The sequence below is a fragment of the Terrapene carolina genome, unplaced genomic scaffold (genome assembly GCF_002925995.2).
Source record: "Terrapene carolina triunguis isolate 2854851 unplaced genomic scaffold, T_m_triunguis-2.0 Scaffold830, whole genome shotgun sequence".
In the NCBI taxonomy this organism is placed as follows: Eukaryota; Metazoa; Chordata; order Testudines; family Emydidae; genus Terrapene; species Terrapene triunguis.
The window spans coordinates 15,206-22,588 of record NW_020665181.1 but is presented as its reverse complement, the minus strand read 5'-3'; the positions used below and the strand labels follow the sequence as shown (position 1 = coordinate 22,588).

Below are 7,383 nucleotides of genomic sequence, written 5' to 3'. Positions count from 1 at the left end.
TGGCGGGAAGGACTTGCGGCCGAATTGCTGCCGAAGAACGACACAGCAGCAGTGGAGCTGCCGCTGAAGTGCCACCAATCATGTTTTTTTTTTTTTTTTTTTTTTTTTTTTTTTGGCCGCTTGGGGTGGTGAAAACGCTGGAGCCGGCCCTGGTTGACTGCAATCCATTCTAGATCCCATTGTATGGCTTCTGTAGTGATACAGTCAGAGGAAGAGCATTTCAGTTAATACCTATATTCTTTCCTTTCACTCACTTGAACATTCTAGAATAATAGCTTATAAGAGGGGTCGGCAACCTCTGGCACGCGGCTCTCCAGGGTAAGCACCCGGGCGGGTCGGGCTAGTTTGTTTACCTGCTGCGTCTGCAGGTTCGGCCAATTGCGGCTCCCACTGGCGGCGGTTCGCTGCTCCAGGCCAATGGGGACGGTGGGAAGCCGCGGCCATCACATTTCTCAGCTTGCGCCACTTCCCACAGCCCCCATTGGCCTGGAGCAGCGAACCGCAGCCAGTGGGAGCTGCAATTGGCCGAACCTGCAGACGCGGCAGGTAAACAAACTAGCCCGAGCCGCCCGGGTGCTTACCCTGGCGAGCCGCGTGCCACAGGTTGCAGACCCTGGCTTATAACAATTCTTGTGACCTCTAGAGCAGCTCTAAAAAGCATGTAAAATCTGAATGCCTATCTTGTCTCTTCTCTCCTGAACTTAAAAGCTTACATTTCTGACCAGTTTTGATAAAGTCAGATTGTCCCCAGGCTGAGATTATATCTACCAAATGTTAGATTTAAATAAATTCTTAAAAATAAGCTGTGAAGTCCTGAAAATCAGAGTGGAATTTACACACACTCTCTTAACATCACATCCCCAAATCTGTTTGTATATTATAACGTCACACCGTCAGTAAACACATATGGGAACATAGTGTGTATTCTTTATTTTTAGATACAGATAGGTGACAATAGAGGCCAGTAAAGACCAGACATGCTAGCATCCTGCCGTAGAAGTCTCTGTGATGGATGTGGTGCAGCATGCTCTAAGGTACACATAGTTAAAGGTGCACTATCGGAGAGAATCTGGTCCAAAATTTAATTTTATAAACAAACTGGGTTATGGAACCCAAGGCCAATAGAAATGATGCTGTGGTTATTTTTATTTTATTTTTTAGAGTTCAGTGGAAACAGTCTTATAAAAACAAAAAAACCCCCACAACTGATATTTCCCTAGTTTGTTAGGGATCTAAATTGCATGGGAACCTAAAAATGAAATTGAACAGAAACTAAGTATAAGGCAAGTAGTGAGCTAAGACTTTCCTTTTCCTGCTAAACCAGAGGTGGGCAAACTACAGCCCGTGGGCCACATCCGGCCCGTGGGACCGGCCTGCCCAGCCCTTGAGCTCCCGTCTGGGGAGGCTAACTCCCGGCCCCTCCCCCGCAGCCACGCAGGCAGTGCTTTGGGCAGCGGGGTTGCGTGCTCCTTCCGAGCAGCACGATGGCGTGTCTGGCTCTGGCCAGGCAGCGCAGCTGCCAGATATGCTGTTCTGAGCGGCATGGTAAGGGGGCCGGGGGGGTTGGATAAGGGGTGGGGGATGCCGGGGGCGGGCAGTCAGGAGACAGGGAGCAGGGGGTTGGATGGGGCGGAGTTTCTGGGGGTCGGTCAGGGGACGGAGGGGTTAGATAAGCATGGGAGTCCCGGGGGGCCTGTCAGGGGGTGGGGGTGTGGATAGGGGTCAGAGCAGTCAGGACTGGGAGCAGGGGGGTGGGGTCCCGGGAGGGGGCAGTTAGGGGACAAAGAGCAGGGGGGGTTGGATGGGTCAGGGGTTCTGAGGGGGGACAGTCAGGGGGTTGGAAGTGGGAGGGGTCAGAGGCCAGGCTATTTGGGGAGGCACAGCCTTCCGTATCCAGCCCTCCATACAATTTTGCAACCCCAGTGTGGCCCTCAGGCCAAAAAGTTTGCCCACCCCTGTGCTAAATTCTGTTTTATTGTTACTTCATCCTCCTAATTCCCCCCTCCACCCCCCACCGACTTGTTTGTTTCATCCACTTGTTGTATTTTGTCTGACACTTAAGCCAGGTCTACACTAGAAAAGTTTTGCCAGTCTAGCTATACCAGCAAACCTGCCTCATGTAGACGTAGCTTATACAGCAGTGCTACTTCCCTCAAGGACACCATACCTGGAACCCACACATCTGGAGCCAAAGTTGGTGGTTTTGGTACTGAGATAACTGGTTCAGTAACTATCACAAAAATACAACATAGGACATCCTCAAGATAGCAGATAAAGTTAGCAGTAGTGCATTAAAAATACTCTGATACCAACATGTGAAATATATTCAGGAGTGCTCACTAGGAAGTAAGACAAAGTAGGAATATTCCATTTTATAGAGTGGGACACACTTTTTTCCTCTTTAAAGTGAGTGGGTTCCTGCATCATTTATGCACAAACAAGTAACACTGGTTGTCCTTTTTTACCCTGAAGATTGTTGTGGTTTGCCTCTATTTTGACCAGATGGATCGAGTAATTTCTTGGGGTTTACCATTTGGAATCTCTCTGTGGAGATATTCTAGCATTACATTGTATGAAATGCAAGACAGGAAGAATGAAAAGAAATACCGTTATACATTTGTTTTTTTATTTCTGTATGCAATGTAATGTTTAGGCACGTTGCTTGGGACACTTTCTAAAATAAATCATTGGCCATTGTTTAGAGTATCCTTTTGGCTTTAAATACTGGTCAGGAAAACAAACAATGTAAAAATAAATGACTAACTTCCTATTACAGAAATAAAAATGGATTTGCATCTAAAAGTGCAAGAGGTGAAGTACTTTAACCCTTTCACCAATGTGGCAATATACAGTATATTGCTTCTGTTTGTTTGAGAAGGCTGTTGGAATTTCATACTGACATAGAAAATTATAAATTACGCAGAATTAGTTTCCATAATCACTATATATATATACAAACCAGCTGTGAAAAAAAATGGTTTAGAACTTACAAATGAAAGCCTCACACAGATCAATACAGTGAAAGTAACAATTAACATGCTCAGGTGCCAAATTTTGATTTGTACTTTAAAAATACTATATTTTTAAAATGCATGTACTGTAATTACATTAGCAGCACAGGCATTTCACTTAGTTGACTTGTCTAACAGGATTATGGTGTTTTAAATATGTAGATTGTTCTAAAATGTTCAATTGTAGAATGCTTGGTATTAAAGTAAATCTCTGTGAATGGGTTCAAAGGTAGGTGAATCACTTTAAAAAACACAACAAGCCATGTGCACTTCAAATATTCTAGTGTTTCACCTGTAAGGTATTGTTTCAAGCAAACAAGACTAACAGAACATATGGCTTTACAGTAACATCAATTTGTCACCTAAGTTGTAGTAATAAATACTTAAAATCTCTACCAATAGACTTACATTTTTCATCTGATTTAAACAATACAGAAAACAATTACCAATTAAAAACCTGTTGTAAAATGCTGAACACCAAAAATTCTTATTTAAATCACTTTTGTAAGCTAAAACAACCAAAATAACATTTATAGGGCATTTCAGTTCTACAATTCTTCGCCAACCTGGAAGAAACATGAATTTTTTAATTTTATTTTTACAAGGTGAAAAAATATATGAAAACTGCTAAATACTTTGGTCACACTAATTGTCAAATAGTTATGTCTCAAATACATTAGATTTGTGTATTCACTTTTTTATAAAACTATTCTTACAGCCATTTTAACTATAGTATCACTACTATCATTACCTGGGTGGCAAGATCTTATTTCACAGGCCACCCGTTATTTAGAACAATACAATATAAACATACGCAAAAAGTATTGGTATTTCTCAATGTGCAATTTTTTTACACTTATGAATTTCTGTACAATGTCTTAAAATCTAGAATATAAATGTTGCTGGTCCTGATCCCTTGCGAAATTAGTGCAGCAGTGACTGGCTTTGACAGGCTCTAGATGAAATCCTTGAGAAACACTAAACCACCTGGATATCAGTTAGTGTTCTTCAGCCAACAGCAGCAGACATCACATATCATACAGGGCCATTAACAGCTGCCTCTCCTAAAAGGGTTTGTTGATCAGTCCTAAGAAGTCAAAAGGAGGATGGTAAGTGTATAAGAAACCAATGCACCCTTATAAAATCACTACAATCAAGTTTGGGGGTCAAAGCAAGAACATGAACTTCCGAAGACTTGTCAAAATATACTAATTTAGAATTGGGGTAATGGAAAAGAGACAATGCATCCATAACACTGAAATAAAATAAAAAACACACCCTGCTATGCCCTATTTTCATTTTCTTGTTAATCACAGAAGTAGATTAGCAGCTCTACTCTAGTTAAGGTTAAGACCAGCTTTCTGTTTAAAGGTTCCTTTTCTAACTGCTCTAAAATCTACATGGTTACTGGGATTGCCTTGAAATTTGGTATGTCTAGTGGGGCTGTAGGGTTCTGTTAATGATCCAAATTTGGGGCCATCTGATCAAGGGGATTCCCAAGATAGAACACCTGGAAGAAAACCGCTTTACTTGAAATTGATTCTGGCAACCTAGTTTTGCTCATAGACAGATCAAGCCAGGGCCTAGATCATTGCATGAGGGTGTTAAATGTGTGAGGGTTACCCCCAAAAGAGTGCGTGACACCCACCACCCCTTTGGGGGAAATCAAATTAAAACATTACTACAAAAAACTCTGGTTATGTACGTGAGAAGGCTTGCACACCTATTTGTGTGCCTAGTGGATTATACTCAGCATGTGCAGTGTGAGAGGCTAACTGTCTGGAAAACTACCATGACAACATAAGACCTGGGTGGCTCTGGCGATGTGTTACGGTCATAAAATCTGAACACCAGCCCAAAAATAAAAACAGGTACATTGTTCCAATCTACCTCTATCACAGGGGAAATTTTATTTTGGGGGAATGTAATCTGAGTACAGCAGATCATTCAGGAGGTGTTGAAGTTAGTTTCTGAAAAGAAACCACACAAGCTATTGCTCACCAGGAGGGGAAGTGATTAGGGGTTGGAGAATAGGTGGGAATGGGGAGAGAGGAAATAAGTGAGACACTAGGAAAGGAGACTGGGAGTGACAGACAAGGGGAGACGAGAATAGGGCAGGGGGACGTGTGCTCACCACACTCTGGGGACCCCCCCCTTCCCTGGTCCCCTCAAGTGAGCCAGGTTCGGGGTGCTTGCTCTTCTGGGGGTTTGAGCCCTGCCCACCGTGAGCTGGGATTCAGGGTCCGTTCTGGTAATGTCTCAGCCCCAATCCCTGTGCCTCCAGGTGTGTGGCAGAATCTGGGGGCTCCTGCCCACCAATGGGGTTCTCACCCTCATCCCTGTCCCCCCACCCCAATGTGAGCCAGACTCTGGGGAAGCCCTGCCCCCCTCTGGCTAGGAAGCTAAGAACAGGGATGCCATGAGCATGCACCCAGAACATACTGTTGACACTGGGGTGAGCAGCTAAGAAGAGGTAAGACCAACAGATCAGAAATTGCCTTAGGCTTTGTCTAACGTTCTGAAAGGCACAGGCTATCACTGAGCAACCTTAAATCCCCATTAGCAAAGTTTTTGCTATTTAATTACTCCCACTAATTATATTCAGCACTTTAATGAAGACGACTGATGAAGTAAGCACAGCTAATAGAAGTTGCATTTGGTCTTTAACAAAAGGCAACTGGCTTCAGTCATTGATGGAACGCACATAATAGTAGTGATATTGTAAGGTACAGTGTCTCCTCACAAAGTACGTTTCTATTTCCTTTAGAGAGTTCCTCTGCTTCTTATTCTGTACTAGGTGTATTAGGGCTTCAGCTTGCCAAAATATTACTTAAGTACATCTCATATCAATTATTTTTCATATATAAGTAATATTTGCAGAGTCAAAAAGTACAAAGTAAATAAATGCAATGTTTTTAAAAATTGTGCTGTGTGCTAATCTGAACTAGGAGCTGCTGTTTCAGGAGCATTCTGAATTTCATTCACTCCACTATGGTGAAAGGATCAGGAACAGTTTGGGGGCAAGGAGGGAAGAAAGTAAAAAGCAGAAAAAAAAAAGCAAAAGCCCTATTATGGCAACAACAGTTTTAGTGTAAACACTCTCCCTGTAATTCAGGTAATACAAAAAAAAAATCCACTCCACTTTCATCCAGTGTGATAACTAATCGTCTGAAAGCATATCAAGAATTTTTTTTAAAGGGGAAAAAAAAATGACCATTCTGCACTGCACACAAAGAAAAATTACCTGTAACGCTTGTTCTCTGGTGGTGTACAATCACAGAGAAGCCACACTCTTGGGTCCGTGCTCTACATGCACATGACCAGCAGGAGTCCCCTAGCTAAGTCTTTGGCTGCCAATCACTAAAAACACTTTTAGTTTAAAAAAAATATATACATTAGAGAAGAGACAGACCGCACTAGACAGAAAATTATCATCAACTTTTCAGGAAAAATCTGGGAGGTAAAATAGAAAGAAACTACACCATCATCACAGCTGTAGCAGTGACCTTCACTAATTGATTGAAATAAGCTAACCACTGGGACATTCTGGGACTCCTAGCACAGACCTATTATTGACTGGGGGGGAAGGGGGGGTGTCCATGACTTACCTAGGGGACTCCCACCAACTATAGGTCTATCTACGTATTTATATTGCACTTGTGATGAATCTGATGAAATCTACTGTGACAGCCACCTTTAGAGAGAGTATTTTAAAATACCTTGTCCATTCTAAAATTTGTCATTAGAGGCCAAAAAGGGATTTAGAAACAAGGATATCTAAAACAAAACATTTACTGAAATCAGGAACAATGCAAAGAATTGCTAGCTTTGAGAGCCCTCTTCTGGTTTATGCTGGTAATTCTTTATTCACAGGCTAATACTGTGTGTCTTGGCAAACATCTGACAAGCTTTGCAAAGCTATTTTTAAAATGGTGTAGTATTACAGCATTTCAGTTTTTACATTTCAGATAAACAGTTGGAAATCAAAGAAATGTTCAAAACTTTAAATCTACTAAGAGTGCATGTAAAGGTCAAATAGTTGAGGGTTTTTTTTTTTGTTTTTTTTTTAAAACACCCATAGTGGAGTGTAAAAGAACCCCTACATGTGTTGTTTACTCTTCTTATATATAAAATATTTATAAAAGTAAAAAATCGCAACTCAATAAACAACACGGTTACCCACCTTTCGTAACTGTGGCTGTTTGAGATGTGTTGCTCATGTCCATTCCATTCATCAGAGATCTTTGCCTTAGCGGTATCCGTAGGGCCGGCTGTGTTGCCCCCTTGAGTGCCGCACTCATGCGCTGGTATATCAGGCGCTGCCGGCCCTATGCCCTCTCGGTTCCTTCTTGCCAACAATCCAACAGAGGGG

The 7,383-nt window shown here is 42.2% G+C and overlaps 1 long non-coding RNA gene across 1 annotated transcript; it reads right to left on the bottom strand.

Annotated features, from left to right (window-relative positions):
* Positions 1–2,604: 2,604 nt before the first annotated feature.
* LOC115271384 lies at positions 2,605–6,420 on the bottom strand. Its single transcript, XR_003899942.1, has 2 exons — positions 6,256–6,420; positions 2,605–4,098 (listed from the first exon to the last, which is right to left on the bottom strand). It is a non-coding gene; the product is annotated as an uncharacterized LOC115271384 (long non-coding RNA).
* Between the last annotated feature and the right edge of the window lie 963 nt (positions 6,421–7,383).